Source organism: Tympanuchus pallidicinctus, unplaced genomic scaffold (genome assembly GCF_026119805.1).
Source record: "Tympanuchus pallidicinctus isolate F22 unplaced genomic scaffold, pur_lepc_1.0 scaffold1, whole genome shotgun sequence".
NCBI lineage: Eukaryota > Metazoa > Chordata > Aves > Galliformes > Phasianidae > Tympanuchus > Tympanuchus pallidicinctus.
In genome coordinates this window covers 27,896,910-27,914,952 of record NW_026294618.1, presented here as the reverse complement: position 1 = coordinate 27,914,952, position 18,043 = coordinate 27,896,910, and the positions used below count along the sequence as shown (strand labels likewise).

General features: G+C 43.0%; 1 protein-coding gene across 7 annotated transcripts in view; it reads right to left on the bottom strand.

Moving 5' to 3' along the window:
* FAM135A (family with sequence similarity 135 member A) overlaps positions 1-12,633 on the bottom strand; it is an 81,963-nt gene extending 69,330 nt beyond the window's left edge. For 4 of the 7 annotated variants that reach the window (XM_052686258.1, XM_052686292.1, XM_052686308.1 and 1 more), the window contains exons 1-2: positions 12,500-12,633; positions 138-224 (exon numbers count right to left, since the gene is read on the bottom strand). The gene's annotated coding sequence lies outside the window, so the exon portion shown is untranslated. Of the gene's footprint in view, positions 1-137; positions 225-11,622; positions 11,938-12,182; positions 12,264-12,499 lie in introns of those variants that run through there. The other 3 variants (XM_052686275.1, XM_052686283.1, XM_052686267.1) reach the window with 3 other exon arrangements.
* Positions 12,634-18,043: the final 5,410 nt, after the last annotated feature.

Genomic DNA, 18,043 nt, shown 5'->3' with positions numbered 1-18,043 from the left:
GTGTGCAGAAACCTCCTAAAGCAGCTTTGTTCTCAGTGAAATGCTTGTCAAACAATGCCATTAATCTGCTTCTTGGACTGGGAACTGCAAGACAAAGCTAAGAAATAAAACCATGGTACATCCAAAAAATATCTTACCTCTACTGGTAAATACTCCATTTTTAGTACAGTAATTAACCAGTCTTCCAGTTCTTCACTATTGCTGTCAAAAGCATACTGCTTGAACTAGAAAACAAAAAAACAAATCAAAACAAGAATGTTTTACTAAGTGCAATTTCTCTGGAGCTCTTCAGTACTAATGTTCTTTATTCTCCTTCCCTGTGTCCTCATATAATGAATTCTCTACAGCAAACACACGTACGTACCTTCCACCACCATTCTCCCATTTGCCCTCACCTCCTACCACACATTTTCAGCTTTCCGCAAGTGCAGCAGTCTGACTTTTCCAAAATGAAGCCAAAAAATAAAATGCTTCTTGAAGCTGGTGCCCTGGCAAAGCTGATGTTGCCACATCTGGTCAAACCACCTCTGTGTGTGCTGAGGAAATTCACTACCAAGCTCCCACAGGGCTCCACACACCCCACGTGCCCCGCAGCCCACCTGGTCTCCAGAGGCAATCCCAGATCATCACCAACAACACAGCAAGGTGGCAAGACGAGATTCCAGCCCAAGTTGCCAAATGCATCTCATGCCCCCACACAGCCCCACGTGGCTAAGTAGAGGAGACAACCTTCAGCAACAGGTCAGATGAAATGTCCCTGCTAAACCCTGTGTCTCTCCTGCTCAGGAGACAAAGCTACCCTGGCTAAAATTCAGGAGACAGGCCCTAAGAACATACTTCCCTAGAGCAAACTCCCCACTCTATCTGATATCCTTTAGATTTTAGACACAAAGAGAAAGGAATGCTTATTTAATGCTTTCTTAGAGGAACTTTGTGTCCCTTCTGTATGAATTTCAGAGAAACACAAAACCTACTGCAACTTGTGCAGGCAAGCTGTGAAACTAAACTGTTTTTGCTTTAGCTCCAGAGAAAATAGAGAAACTGGAGCATAAAAAATAAATTACCCGGATTTTTTTTTTTAATAGAAAATGCTTGTGCTTGTCATGTGTAACATAACATCTTCAACACCACAAAATATCTTTAACGCCCTGGTAAAATTCCAGTACCACAACATCACATCAAAATGACACTGCCTTTTATGACACTTACTGAACTGCACAATACAGACTGCACCATACTTTGCTGGTTGGGTTACTTTTTAAAGGATGAAGCTCTTTTTTTTGTTTATTTGTTTTTAAAGAAGAGAGTGAGCACAAAATCCTCAGAATAGGTAAGATTAGACTTAAATTTAGTTTTTTATACTCAGTAGAGGTCGAAACCAAAAGTACAGAATCCTGCAAAACAAAATGCTTATTTTCCTCTAGTTTTCTCCTAGCCTTCATCACTCTTTAAGTAATGCTTTCTTCTAAGTTCCTGCAGGAGCTCTGTACATCTCTCTGCCTGACCTTTTTCTCCCTTTATACTCAGAGATCCAGTATCTGCCAACACAAACTCAACCGCCATCTATCTCTGTGCTGATGACTCACAGATTTGTCCTCCCCACCTGAGAACTGTCTTCAGTTCCAATTTTAGCTGTTTCTTGGACGCAGCCTTCAGCTAAAACTCATTGTGGCTGAAACAGAGATCTTACCCTGACCTGCACAGCTATTCCCAATGCTTACTTTCAGAGCGTGCACAATAGCACAAGCTCATTGTAAACCTAAATAGTATTTTTTTTTTCATTTACTTTTCTCATAGACTATGCACAGGAGCTGTCAAACGTTACTGTCTGTGATCAGGAATGTGTTTCAACTATCTAGATGGCCAAAACATATCCAAGCTAATATCCGCCTTTGTTTTAATTACTGTTAAGCTGAGAAGTGTAATTCACTGCATGTATTAGTTCAGCACGGTGCTGCAAAGAGCCAGCCTTCTTTTTGATCATTTCACTTCTCCTTCTGCATTTCAAGCTCTCTAGGGAGAGCCCAGACCTCTGCATCAAGCAGAACTCACTTGTCTTCTTTTAAAATCCTCTTGGACCTGAGCAGCACCCAGCATCACAGCATCCTGGCTGATGACCAGAGCTCCTCAGCACTACTACCAGAGCCCAGTCCTCCATAATCAAAAAGGTGAGAGAGATACATTAAGAAATGCTAATTGAGTTTTGGGTTGCATAAACATCATTCTGTAAAACAAGGGAAAAAAACACCAACATAATGTTAAGTAGAGGTATCTAGGATACCTTATTCAAATTAACTCAGTATTAAACACAACTACCACTCAGAAAGAACCGACAGAATAGACTGCTTTATATAAGGATTTATTATTTGCAGATTATTACTCTGCACAGTACTCAATATCTGAATGTAAATATCTCCTCTCACTTGAACAGAGTTAAACAACAACCGAATATTATATGCTCAGGGCAAAACCCAACTATGACAGTTCTCTTCCTGTAGGTTCTCTGAGGCTGTTTTACTTCGCAGACAGCCACTGCATGGCTTGATTCACCTTTTCTAACAAAGCTGGTGCAGAACAATTATGACACTACCATGGACTACATAAACAACCATCAATCAAGTTTTCCCACATTATTCTTTAAATTTAGAACCAATAACTGGCCTGCTGTGCAGGACACTGATAAAAACCACACTCACTACTTTGAGCTGACAACTTGATTATTCCCACTGGGCATGGAAATCATCAATACGTTCAATTATTTTTTTTCTTCTGCCTTGTTAATAGATCACGTGCGATGTAATAATTCATCTTGAACGTTTATTAGGCTTATTCCCTTTTACCTTAGCACTGCATTTTGCCTGACAAATGACAGGGCATTTCTAAGCTTCCTCATTACAAAGTTTAACATGAAAGTTTCTGTGAGCAGCAGAGTAACATCCTGCAGATGCATTCCTCTCCCTCCACTATGATAACCCTCTATCTGGCCATGACAACTTGACCAAGCAGAAGATCACACATCCTGCAGGTACTATGGACCTATCTATACCGAGTGCAAGTGGCCAGCTGCTGCAAAACAGACCACACAAATGCTGACTTCTGTATTTTTCCTCCCAGATAGGGCATTCATTGCAGTGCCTCCCCTTTTTGGCTGTCAATGTACACTATACATCATCCTTGAGAGCCCTGCTCCTCTTTCACATTTGGTGAAATTGAGCAATGGTTTTCAACTGTAATTCATAAGAAAGAGGAAACAGAACATGAACAAACCTAACTGAATGCTTTATTTGCTTTTTAAAAGGACTTCCTCTAACAATATAAAACACATTTTAAAAGTAATGATTAAAAGGGTAAGAAATAACTGGCAGAAATTTGATTGCCATCAAGACCCAGTGAAATGCAGCACTTCCATGAAAAGTACTGGCAGTTCAGGATGGGTGCTGCCATGTAAATCAGCCCTTTGGTCTCATCCAGCAGCCAAATGAGAAAAATGATGCAACTATACCACATCTGTGCACTAAGAGCCAAGGAGAGTGGACTTATTTTGCTTATAATTTCCACTTCATACAACCAACCTATTCTTTCCTAACAAGCTATTTGGAAGAGCAAGATGGGGCAAAAAGAAAAATTAAGTGATTACTCCAAATATTTAATTAAAAGTCTTTTTGAACTTAATGCACATAATGATCTTACAATAAACTAAAAAAAAACCAACCAGCACAACAACAACAAATTTGCAAGCTGTACTATTTTGGCTTAAATCGCAAACTGCATAACAATATATTCACCATATCATAATCTCAAGAATTCAAGAAAGATGTACTGTGTAGGAATTAATAGACTGGGAAAAGGAAGCTTGATAAAATATTTTGATTCGATTTAACTGAAGAAGTTCTTCATAAAGAGCTAGTAAGGATTTCTTTCAGTGTACTTAAAACATATTTCCTTTTCCTACTCATAAAGCAAGAAAATCAACACTTTTTTGAATTCCATGTGCCAGGAAATGCAATGAAATAAAAAACAGTTCTCACGTGTACAAATGAATTTGGCATTAAAATGTTTGCAATGATTGTTGCTGTCATTACTCTGCAGTATTTCATGAATCAGAATAATGCTCAAGTCACTTATTGCAACTTCGTTCCCAGCACAAGCAAATTCATTATTAAAAAATAGATCTTCAAGAGAAATAAATAAGAAATCTAATGGTACGTCCTGAATTATTTTTTAAGTAGCAATTCTGTAAATAAAACAGAGCACCATTTATTGAGTTAAGTCATTGTTCTCATACCTACTACGAGGTCACAGTTTGACAAGACAGTAAACACAGTTTAGATTTGACAGGTTGATTTTTACTGGAAGGCTTCACGCCAAATAGTTACCGTCTTTCCTCCCACAGTAGGCATTAAGTCAGCACAAATGATATATTGTGTACTCTTATTAACTTGAGAAACGTGATAGTTTGCCTGCCTGATCAAAGTTACAGTACATAATCTGACAGTAAATCTGATCCAGGATCAGTGGTCACAAAGCCACATCCTTGGTAGCTCCTACACGAACACCATCTGTGGTGACAGGCTGGATGTGCCAAGATGGAAGGACAGGCGCTTCACTTGGACCTTTCAGCAGACAGAAATGATTTCACTGACAGATGGGGGTACTGCATCAGAGCCTCATTTATTTTTTAACACATAATGTTAATAACCTAACACAAAGTCAGCTGACTTGGAGCTGACTTCACAGGAATATATCTATAAAAATGTAACTCTGATATTAATTTTTCTGTTACAGATTGGCTCCAGTTTCCCACCAGTTTAGCAAAGCAGATTGAGACAAGCATTATTACACATAAATTCAAGTTAAAAGATTGCTTCTTTGATATTAAAAGCAAAAAAAAAAACAAAACCACCGTTATAATTCTGAAAATATAAACGTTGTCATCTGCTTGAAATCTGCCCACTGCCTTTACTCAACACCGATTAGAGAAATGTCATAGCTTCTTATTTTGTTCTTTGTTCATGATTTTTAACCACAGATTCTTCAAAGACCCTCCCTGCAATTGTTTTGGTACACAAAGCATGCGTTAGCCTTACATTCAAATCTGTTTTCTTTTAGTATAATGCAATTTAGATCTGACTATATGATGCAAACATAAGTTGAAGGACAATTAAATCGACTGCCACTGGGAGCACTGACCTCACAAAGCTAACGTGGTCACGGGAGAAGTATCCCAGAACACGTGTTAAAACCATTTATACATCCAGTTTTCAGACATACATTGAGGCAACCTCCATGTCAGTTTAGCGTAATACCTTATTGCTGCTTGTTTGTCTTAATAGTGACCAGGTAAGGAAGAACCCTGCTGATTCCTGTAAGCTCAGATGGCATCTCCAGCAACTTATCTCCTGCTCAATTCCAAATCTAAGAGCACCAACTTGGAGCACATCTAACCTTTCTAAGTCTACATTATCACTCTTTTCTACCACTGCAGCCTGGTGTGAACCAGATCATACCCAACAGGAATAGAAGTCAGAAAAGAAAAAAAGCATCAAATTAAATAAGATCACTCCTTGCTCTCTTTTATTTGCTTTAGAAGAGAAAGATCTGTCCATAGTTAGGCCAATATTAATACCTAATCCTGAAGAAATGAGCATGAACTCAGCAAGAATTCAAGCTCTCTCTTCTCATGAAATTACACCAGAACACCATCAGCAGCTTGACAAGCTCCCATCCCAGGTGCTCATTTCTATCTTCACAGCATCTCACTCCCACAACACATTGCTCGTGGGACAGCATTTTAAAATGAATTAGTTACCGTTTTAGAATCATCTATTTTTGCAGAGCTCCATCAGATCACTTCCTTATCCTGTTTCAAAGCACAGCTCCACAAATAGCTCTCACCACCCTGATGGGGAAGGGACGGAGAACTGCAGCAGGGAGACAGCAGCCCCTCAGAGCTCCCTTCACATCAAAAGGAGCCAAGCAAAGAGGCTTGAAGGGCAGCAACTGTAGAACAATTTGCCCTTCTCGCAGTCATTTTAGAGGTAAAAAGCCCTCTACACGCCTTCCTTACAATAACTAAGCAAGCTGGAAGCAGAAAGGAGCCAATGTAAGTACTCCTCCTGCCCGGAAAGGATACAGCCTCATGAGGCTAATCACAAACCCAAGTACGACTTCTCCTGGGATGTCCCAATCCCTCCTCCACAGGCTTGTGTTTCACAGAAGGAAACAACCTGTGAGTCCTCCTGGGGGCAGATGGGGGATATTCCTCTCCTGAAGGTAGCACAAAGGGCTGGGAAGCGTGAGGATCTTGAAGCGCTCTCTTTGGGGAGGCTCAGAGCCACACTCTGCTTTCACGATTACTGACTGGTGGTACTGACAGCTCCAGATGACAGCACACCTTTGGCAGAAGCAGGGCTTTTCCCCTTCCTGAGACGGAGGCAGAGCACCAGGCCTGCCCTGGCCTCCGCAGCACTCAGACCTCACTCTGTGCCACACAGCACCAAAGGAAGTTATGTGCACAGTCCCTGTTAAACACATGAATACAGCAATGCTATAGAGTTTTGCTTTTGCTTATTCCTTAATAGCTTGATGCTCCTCTTCCCTCCTCACATGCCACCTTCCTGTCAGAATAGTGCTGACTGATGAGCTGTGAGAAGAACTGACACAAATGCAAAATGGCATTGCTGTGCTTAGGAGCAACGCGTTCAAAATAACACCAACTTAATGATCACCTTCAGCACCTTCAATGGGTAGACGTGAAGGGTTACATCAAAACAAAGCACTAAACTGATTTTGGAATCAGCCTGAACCGTGACAGCAATTGCCTTGTAAACAATTTTTGGTAATGTTGAACAGTTTCTGTTCATCCTTTTTTTTCCCCTACAATTTACTTGTCCTATTCAGTCAGAAATGTACACACTACCAATTTTTAATCATTGGATTCCTTATATGCCCCTTTCAAATATGCAGCAGCTAGAATAAGAAAAACACAGAGAAAAGAAGCCCAACTACCAGGAGCCAAGTTATCAGAGGTTTTCCCAACTCTGTGGATTATGAGTTTTCAAACAGACCCTCATCTCTGTGTTTGAGAGGGACAAACTCAAAGCTTATCATCCTGACTCCAGATTTATTTTCCAATCTAAACTCCACCAGCTTTCACAGATCTCACAAGTCAAAAGACAGGTACATTCCTGTCCAAACTTCTTGTCACCAGCCAGCAGTCAAAAGAAGCATTTGTAGCCTGAGCTGACATTCAAATTACTATCACAGTATCACAACGCCCTTTCCACAGAAGGGATCGTATCTGAAGAACATGCAATGTAAAATTAGTGCCAGGTTAAATCTGATGGCACCGAGCTTCTCCCTGAGTGACAAGGGCTTTCAGTAGGAAAAGCCCAGCCAGACATGACAGCATAAGTCTGGAGCTGCAGCTTCCACTGTTACGTCTAGTACTGACCTCAGCTATGATAAGGCTTTCTCTCTTTGCCATTTTACATGAAAAGAGGTAAATGAAAATTTTCTATTACCTATGCCCCGTTGTCCTGGCGCCTCAAATATCCACGCTACTGTGGCGTATTTTGATCCAACTTATTTCACTGAGCTGAGGGATTTACGGTCAGACGTACATAAAATCCCAGGCTCTGGAATTACCTGATTGTTGATTTAATCTCAGGTTGCCCAGAAAATTTAAAAAAAAAAAAAAAGCATGTATGGAAAGCTAGATGGGCCTCAAACAGATAGGCAGCTAGATTTAAATGACTAGATATACAAATACCTTTACTAATGAAAGACAATTCTAATCTACACTAGTTAGTTGGAATTTTTTTATAAGGAAATCTACAAACATTACACAGAAAAATCAAGTGGCAACTAAACTGACAGCCTGGGAAGAAGGCATTTTCTGCAAAAAGTAATTCTTAAACCTGCAGGAGAGCAAGTAGTATTGCGTATCTTCCATGAGCTTTAACAGAAAGAAAATAAAAGATATACTGTGAGTCATTCTGATATCAAAAGCTCAAATCCTTAGAGGGATACTTGGTTTACTAACTTCAGAAAATCATCTAAAGCAAAAAGAGAGTTCAACTTATTTTATAACCAGAAAGCAGGATTAGTTGATCTGGTTTGACATCCTGCATGTACAATAGGTAACAAATGACCTATGGCACAATCAGTAAAACATTAGAGTGACAAATTCATTAAGTTAAAACAAGTGAACAAGGCCTTGATTATAAGTAAGCAGAGCTGGATCAGAAAAACAAGAAGTTAAAGGTAAGGCTTCCTGTACAACTGTCAAATGCTGCGGATTTGTACTTAAATCTAGGAATTTGGGTGAGGAGAAGGTGTTGGTGATTTAAAAATCAGATTTAGCAAACTAGAGGCTTTATATATAAGGATAGATGTGTTTGAATATACACATATACAATTATATAAGATTAGAATTAACAACTGCGTAACTTTTCGTTTTAAAAATATATATATGAAAAAGATTGCTTTTAATTTTCCTGATATAAGTCATGTAACTTAGGAAGGAAGAAATTCTGCATTTATTTTTAGTAAGAAATATTGATAAGGGAGACTTCATGTTTTGCTCCCAACAGAGGACTGCAATTCTTAGCACTGAAAATGCCCCCAAATCCAAAAACTAAAGAAAATCCATGAATAGAATTGAAGCCATTTCAGTCCGTTTTCGCACTTTCAACCTTTGTTCTGCTTATAAATTGAACTCTTGGAGGCTCCACTCCGCTCCTTATTTCTCCGCCTGTTCTTTCCAAGAATAGTGCTGTCACAGATTTCCTGCTTGAAGTAAACACAGTTCGCTCACCTAACTTTTCCCTGACCTCAAACTACAGCAAACTATTTCCTCCCTTTCAGATTTTCTTCTCGTATACCCTTTGTTGTATACTCATGCTACCACAAATGTTCCACATATTGTTCTCTAAGGAAGACAATTTGTAAGACAGACTTCTACAAACATCAGCTACACCACGTTACCAACATACCACCAGCTTTCGCTAGAAACAAACGCATAAATATTTAGCTGCTGTGTTCATACTTTGACAATGACAGAGCTTTCCATGCACAATACTTTGAGATATATTCCATGAATGAGCGTCATCAAAATGTGCTCAGTGAAATGCTACAGTAAGCCAAAATCAACAAATACTTAAACTTAAAGGCACGTGCCTTGTGACACAGAAAACATAAAGCACATGAATGTGAGCAGAACACTGTTTTGCGTGGCTTTGCTGCAGAAATGGCATCTACTCAGAAGCAGCACGATTGTAGATAGTTCACAGGGAAAAAAAAAAGCAGCTTTGAGTGTATTCAACCGATCGGATGCAGTCTGTTGCTCCTCCTGATTTAAACCAGCAAGACGCAAAGTCTTGAAGGATCCTATATACCACATATAACACATTCCAAAACACTTTTCATTAGAAGGTCCCATTTTTAAAGCTTTTCCACCAGCAGGGAAAAATGAATTTAAGACTAATTCATAATTAAATAAGTGTTATGTTCATAGTTTAACCAGAAAAGAAATGGAACATGCTTGTATCCCACTTGAACACTTTGGCTATGTGCTTTCTGAGCCAACACCCTGTCAGAGGTTGCTGACATACAGCAGCAGGCTCACAGAATAAATACCCATCGTGAACAATTACTGGTCGATACACAGATGCTACTTTTCTCCCCTGTCATGAAAGCAATATAAAGCACTACTGAGATTGTACTTTTCCATAAGGAGGAAAGTGGGAGGGAGGAAATCCCACACAATGCAAATGCAGCACTTCAACCCTGGTTAACTACACTGTGTCTCCCACCAAGGCTACCCTGCAGTGGCTGGGGACCACTGCATGCAAAAGAACAAAAAGATTTCAGGACAGAATACACAAAGGAGAGGATGAATCATTTACAAGCAAGAACAAGAAGCACCAGCTTCTATCAGTAACAACTTCAAATATTGAAACAGTCAACAGTAGTAAAAATTCCCAACAATTTATTATAATTCTCACATTAAGATCCACCTTTGTTAACAGCTTAACTTCCACATTTGTTCAGGACAGCATCCACACACAAAGGCATCAACATTCAGCATGGTATCTATGAACATTTAGGTACCTGTCTCCCAGCCTGGCATATTTAGCTTCTCTTCAAGAACATGAAACAGTACTATGAGAATCAGAGATGTGATAAGGCTCCCACACCTCCCTACCTGCAGTAGTTCAAGACCTTGCCACTCACAGCAATCCACTCCACCTTCCTGTCAGCATTCGCTCTCCTGGCCACTTACATGCATAGTCAACACTGTCAAAGAGGACCTTGCACCAAAATACAGAACATTCTGTTACAGTGTATTAACATCTTAAACCACAACAATCAAGTCCAGCAGAGGCTCAGTCTTTCTTGATGTACTGGCAATGACAGTAAATCCAGCAGCATGAATTTTGATCTTCACTCCTCTTCTCTGCTTGGGAACTATGTTTACTATTCTGTGGAGTATAAAATGCAAGAGACAGTCCTAGAGACAAGATCTGGAACAAAACTACTGTTCTTATCTGCATGGGGGCTTTGATGGGTTCAGAACAGACACTGAGGCTTATTTCTTCTGCAGCCTGAACAGAATAAAAGATGTTATTGTTGGGCTTTTGCTGAACTCAGAACTAAATTCTACAGCAGTGGAATTAGATTCAATCAACAAACGTATTTGGTTGTCTGGCATGTTCCTCAGAATCACAGTTTTGAGATTTTGATTCCTGCCTTCACTTGACCACTACTGATTACGCATCAAACCTTACTCAGGCCACTCATACTTACTATAGCTTAAAGTGAAGACAACAAATCAATTTTACTAATACAGTAGTTTCACATATTGCTGCGAATGACCAGTTTTACAGGACTGTATGTCACATCAAGCAAATTTAAACCATACCAAAGAACGAGTTCTAATATAATCTTTACTGATTAGTGAAGGAGTGCTGATGCATTGAGCTATGCTACTTAAAAAGGGAAAAATGAGAGGCACCCACCAAGGCATGGGCTCAGAGCTGCAGCCGATCCCTGATGTGTCAGATGCAGGTACTCGCACTGCGACTGTCACAGTCAAAGAAACAGAGCAAGGTGATGATCCTTTTGCATTCAGTTTAAGTATATGTAAGAATCCAACTACAGCCTGGTTTATTGCTCACTACCTGCAAACCAGCATTTTCAGTGTCAATGGGCAAAGAATTGTTGAACAGAACAATACAAACTACACTGAAATACTTAATTTGCTCTTTCACAAACCAACATTTTTTCATCCTGAAAAAGCCGTAACGTTCCAACAGAGCTCAGCTTTCCTTTAGTAAGGGCCAAGCCCTTCTTCTCCACAATCAAAATGCTCCATAAGACATTCAAGTGATTGAAATGTAATAAAGAGCAGTACAGAGCAGTGTGTATCACGCCAGCAGCATTTCCTACTGATTAGCCCAAAGAACAAAAAGCAGTGTGCAAATTTTTGCTTGCCTTACCCACACGTAACTCAGCAATTAGACAGCTGCACTTCTTAAAGCAAACCCGCTAAAACATGAAGGCCACTTACACCCAGTCACCTAATACAACGATAAGGCTTAAAACAGAAAGTTTGCTTACTTTTCAATCAAAAAAGTCCACTGCAAGGAGCAAAGGCCCCAAACACCTCTGTAGTCACAGCATTCATGTGACCGAAAATCCCACAAATTGTATCTTCAAATCGGCTACGTTATGCAACTTCCAAGCGGTACGCTTGTAACCTATATGCACGCAATAAGGTGTTCACGCAAGTTCTACGGAAAACGTTAAAAACCTCCCGGAACACAGCAGAACAGCACTGGAGCACTCGCTTCTCGTGCAGGTTCTGCCGCCAGCGCTGTGCTGGGCTTACGGTGCCGGGCTGGCGGTGGGGCTTTTGCGGGGTTATTCCCCCTCCCGGCCCGGCCGCTCCCAGGGCCGCTGAGCAGCCCGGACCCACGGGGCCGCACCAGGAAACACCCGGCAGCTGTTCCCAGCGCTCGGCCGCCAACTTTCGGCACGAAAACGTTAAAAAATAAAAACTATCGTTCCAGCTCCCGACAGACAGACAGCAGCGTTTCCCAGCGCGGGCGCAGCAACCCGGCCGGGAGGCCGCCGCTTGGGCACTTCACCGAGGGAACGAGGTGGAAATTATTCCTGACCTATTTTCGGAGCGATAAACAATCAGCGGCGGCGGAGCGCTGCCCGGGCACCGAAACTTCCCGGCCGCGGGGCGAGGCGGGTCCACCGCCCCCCGCCCCCGTGCCAGCAGGGGCCGGGCCGGAGCAGCGCCGCGGGGGCCGGGGGGTCCCCGCACAAACAAGCTCCCCTCCCGCCATGCCCTCGGCGGGCGCGGGGCTGCCGTTCGGCCGCATCCCGGCGGAAGGGGCCGGAAGGCGGAGCGGGGGGGGGAAGCGCCGCGCTCCCGCCGCCCCCGGCCCGTCGCCCCGCGCCCCCCTCGCCGCCGTTCCGCACCGACCTGGGACGGAAAGGAGCGGCCGTCGCCGCCCGCCGCTCAGCCGTCGCCTCCTCGCTCACGCTTCCCGTTCGCAGCGCAGTCCAGGCCGCGGCAGCAGCGGGGTGGCGTAGCGCGGGCATCCGCCGCCGGCGCCCGCTGCTCACGGAGCGGCCCGCGCCGCTGGCGCTGAGCGCGGAGGGGGGGGGGGCCGCCGGGAGCCTGCCGCGCGCCGCTTCCTGCCGCCCGGCGCCGAGGGACGGAGGGTCGCGGTGCCGCAGCCTCGCGGCCGCCTCTCAAAAAAACGATCTGGCGGCTAGGCGGAGGCAGAAGCCGGCGGCGGCGGAGCCCTCGCCCGCCGCCGCATCCCCAGCTCCCCGCCGGGCTTTCCGCGCCGCCTCCGGCTCCGAGGAGTCGCTCCCGCGGCGCTGCTGGCAGCCGGAGCCCCGCCGCCGCGCCCGGCTCGGGCTCTTGCTCCCCCTGCCGCCCCGCCGGGCCTCGGCTCGGGCTCCTCCCGCGGCTCCGCGGGGCCGGGCCGGGGCCGAGGGGAGCGGCCGGCAGCCGGCGGTTCGCGGGCGGGCCCTCAGCCTCCCGAGGGCCCGATCTCGGCCGCCGGGGCCCGATTCCCCAGGGGACCCCTCGGCGGGACCGCGCGCACGATGAGCCGGGGAGCGGGAAGGGCTTCCTGCCGTGGGCAGCTCTGCGGGGCTCGGGATCCCCCAGGGCACGGGGTGGGCGGGGGGCAGCTGAGGTGCGGGACGCGAGCCGGTGGTGGTTGGTTGAAGCCCTGTTTGGGCAACGTTCTTGTGAGACTTCTGGCAGTGTATCACAGCAGAACACGAGTAAATGGGCTGTGATGAAGCTACTTGTCTTAACGCAGAGGGGGAGAGATGCCATGTACTTCAGTCTCCCATTAACAAGTGCAGCACGCAGCCTGAGAATCAGTTGTTTTCAGTAGTTCTCTGAACCGAAACGATTGGCTGTCTGAGAAGAAAACTCATTTTCTTCTTTGTCTTCTATCTGTTTGCCTTCCCCTGGAGAGAAGAAAAAATAATAATAATTAAAAAAAAATTAAGAAAAGAAAAGAAAAGAAAAGAAAAGAAAAGAAAAGAAAAGAAAAGAAAAGAAAAGAAAAGAAAAGAAAAAAAAAAAAAACTTGAATGAGAAGAAAACTTTCATCTTAGCTTAAAGATAGTTTTTCAGAAGGTGGCCTCCCCTCTGAAAGTTAGACCTCAACCTGTTTTGCAGAAATCTGTTAGGAGAGTGACAAAGTGACAAAGCAGGCTGCCAGCAGTAGGTTTGCTTATGGCATTCATTTGATTGTGGAGCGCCTTTCAGTCATGCAGCTTCTGGCTGGTCAAGTGGACCTATTCATCTTTTCATATGCTTCTTTCTTTAATACCTCTATCAATTAGCTTTGCATCCAAAAATGCCAACAGAAGATAACAAAGCAGGCAGCCTGGGCACAGGACAGAGGGACAGGATCACAGCGCCGTGCTGAGTCTTTGCAAGGAGTCCTCCTGAGTTCCCAGTACCTGCTTGTTGCTTTGTGAACTGATTGGGATTGTTCTCATCACCGCACACAGAACCTTGCTCGCTGCAAGCTGAGCTCGTGGCTGTCTGGAAATTTAATTCTCCTAAAAGAAATCTCAGCTGATGGGAAATTATTTAAATTAAACTTGCATCTGATTTATCAGGGCATCTGCGTGTCTCAAAGCTTCTTACAAAGGCAGTTTCTAAAGCATTGGTACTGATCCTTGAACTTGAAAACACACCAATGTAATTTTGCTTATTTACAAGTATTATTTTGGGATGGGCTCGAATAACTGCTTTGCAGTCCTGCAGAGTTGGCCCTGAAGTACCAAACCAATACTCAGCCTGTCTGTGCTTGGCAGGCCAAAGGAGCCACCAGAGCGAGGCACAGCACTAACTTATTTGTGTCGTAAGTATGGCATTTTTATACAGAAAGGTGCTCAGCGCCAGGTAGTGTCTGTGGCTCTTGAGCCAAATTCTGTGGGAGGTGTTCTGGTTTCTGAATAGTCCAAGGTCAGGCTGACAGCTTGGATTTGTTTTATGTATTTGCACAGATATATACTTATCTGGCTCAGTACTACTGTTCAGTTCCTTTCTTTTTTTTTTTTTTTTTTCTTTAATATATCTTTCATGAAATTTCTGCTATAAGGAAAATATATCTAGCAGGCCTCTTTCCTATCAAGTGGAGGACACATTTCTTGGCAACTGTCTTTTCCCCTGATAAAAGCAGAAAACTGGCAGCTTGTTCCCATAAATGGCAGAGCTCCCATTAGAGAAATCTGATGTACTGCTGCTTCCTCACCAAAATCCACTGGTGAAGATCAATCCCAAATCAGCCCAGTTGCTGACCACGTCCTTCCATTCTACGTGACAATGAGCACTGTCATGTGGATGGAGTCTCCTGGCCTCCCACGTGGCTTTGTAATGTCTCCCTGCTTGTACATGTAAAGAAGGGTGCTCTGACAGCTCTTCCAAATTAAGAGAACCTTCTGGAATAGCAGCTCTCTGATACTGCTACATGAAATTGCCTGTTTTCCAGGAGGTTTTTAAAGTATAGGTGCTACAAAATGAACACCCCGGTTCAAGACAGGATACACTGTTAAGCGCTACAATTTAGATATGCGTGTCTGAAAGTTATGGATTAGCTTCATGAATAAGTAGCATAGAGAGGTCTAGAAATTATTCATTGCTTAGGTACAATGCAGGAGACCCTAGTGGATCACTCCTGTCATTTTCATAGAATCATAGGATGGCTTGGGTTGGAAGTGACCTTGAAGATCGCCTAGGTCCAACCCCTTGCTGTGGGCTGGTTGCTGACCACTAAATCAGGCATCAGATCAGGCTGACCAGGTCCTATCCAGCCTTGCCTTGAATACCTCCAGGGATGGGGCATCCACAGCTTCTCTGGCATTTTATTCCGCAGAAACTCTTTTGTTCTGTTTTTTTTTTCCCCATGGGCAATTCAACTAAAAGCTAAACTTCTCTCTGAGCGTTTTTACTTAACCAGAATCTCTTTAAAAGAAGAGTTCCTGGTTTATGAACGTGAGTGTATGGCTTGGTGCAGCACTCACACTGCTTTGTATCTCAAGCTAGTATCAAGCTCAGGCACTGCGTGACCAAACTGGGAACTGAAATGCTGTGTAATGCCAGCAGCTGAACTGAGAAACAGGACTGAACCAAGATGCAATGCTGCACAAAAGCAACTGTGCTGCTTCCAGTTTCAGAGCTGGTTTGACCAGCAAGAACTCAGGCATCTCTTCAGTGCTCTGATGTGTCATATAGCAGGCATGTGGTGGGAACAGAATGACGCAGTGAAAGGCAAGTGAGGCAGAATGGAGCTGTGTAAGCCTTGGAAGAATGCGTGAAGTTTGGAGAAGGAAAAACAATGCTTTCACTGTCTGTATTTGTATTGAAAATCAAGCGAGCTTTTGCCCTTCTGCTTCACTCTTCTGCTCAAGTGATGGGTGTATGAGGAGCCCATTCAAGAGTTGGAGAAAAATAAGGTCAGACAGAAATATGTGAGTGGACAAAGGGAGAGGTTGAATCTCAGCAAAATAAACAAAAATAAAAAATTCAACAGAGAGTGGGATGGTAAAGATTGACAGATTTCGAGCTGACTTCACATTGCATGGCTGGTTCATGTATTATTGTGTCTAGGACTTAAAATTGGGTAAGTCTGACTGGGGGAACGATTCCTGTCAGAGAAGCAGCTGTTGATTGTACTTCTTTGCTGTCAAAATACAGAAAAATTGCTGAATGAGCTTTCAGCTGCTCAGTGAAAATGAATTTCTAGACAACTGCCAGATTTGGCTGTGTTCCCCAAACCCAGATACAGGATGCACAGCACTGACTATTCACTTTCAGATAACAGAACTGTGCGAAACATCCTCTGTAATGGCTTTAATCATGAGACAACATAGATACTAATTACGTCTTGAGAACATTCAGATAACTCTGTGTTGAAAATAGTGAATGAGAAGATAGTTCTATATACTGCAGAGGATTTCAGAGTTCTTACTGGGACATAGACTTGCAAAATCATAATTAAACTAGTATGCTACTAAAATAGAAAGCATTACGATTGAGATGTCATTCTTTTACTTAAAAGAATTTGATGAGTACGGTCTAAAATTAGCTTTTAAACTTTATTCCATAATAAATGTTTACAGTTTATATAGGATTCACAGAAGATTGGTTAGAAGCTACTTTTTAACAGTTGTTGCTTCCTCATATGACAAATGATATGATTTTTTTTTTTTGTCAATTTGGCTGAAGAATCCTATACAGAAAGTATTGATGTAAAAATATGGCCACAGAATTTAAAGGATCAACCTTCACTTATCAGCAGAAGCTCTCAAAATGCTGCTCAAAACAGGGAGCTCGATGCTGTAGTTAGCTTCTGCTTGCATTCTGAAAGAATATAAGGAACTTGCTTTTTTAGTGCAGAGTGTGAACAGTGATATAGGGAACCATACAAACCACTGCTAACATCAGTGGTTTCAGGGGGAGCAAACATAATTCAAGTTTAGATGCACTGAGTCAAAATAAGGGACCTTCAGGAGGTTCTCAGCACAGGTTTAATGGAACGAACAGAAGTTAGTTGTTGGAAATATGCAAGTAGAGATCGGAACAGAATTAACTCATGGAGATTGATTAATATGAAGCTGAAGGTATAGAGGGGAAAGTGGTAGTACATTTGGAAGGGAAAATAGAAGGAGAGAAAGCACAAGAAGACAGCAGTGTGAGACTCACAGGAAATAAAGATTTATAACAAAACGTTAATTATCCTTCAGGAACAGAGGCAGGAAAAAATATAGTCTGTAGAGTGTAGGAATGAAATAGCTGCAGTCAGGTAGAAATCTCCGGGTAGAGATTCTAGAGAGAAAACCGCATTTATTTTTGCTTTTATTTACAAGGGTAATATTTCAAGGAAGAACTTCAGGAGTCCCAACTATTCATTGGTAAGGCATAGCAGTCTATGTTATATTAGTGCTCATCAAGTGAAAACCAATGAGGGAAGGAGATGTTAAAAAAAAATAAAAATTGTGAGTTTCTTAGCCGCAGTTTAAGAGAGTAAAATTTGCTTCAAAAAGTCTAGTGCTGAGAGACTGCAGGAAATATAATTGCATTGTCATTGCTATTCAGAAAATTAAGGTGTATCAAACCTAAATACCTAATTCAAGTAATAGTTAATAACCACACCTTCACCTAACAGGTTCATTTTTTGTCCTTTTGATGGAGCAGCAAAATGGGAATGAATTCATGTTCCATGGCAACAACAGTGCTTTCAGAGCAAGTTGAACAGTAATACCACCACAAGTACCCTATTTTCAGGGTATTGCTAGTCTCTTCCTCAGAGTTTCTGGAAGTAAGTTTCTGCAGGTCATTCTCTCACTGTGTCACCAGAAGGACCTGGTGCTTGTGCCTCTGGTCCACAGGGCAATGTCCCCGTTGGGTCAGTGGCACCTGTGGCCAGATTCTGCTGGCAATAACCATCGCTAATTCTGTGGTCAGATCACATGGTAAGATGCTTCT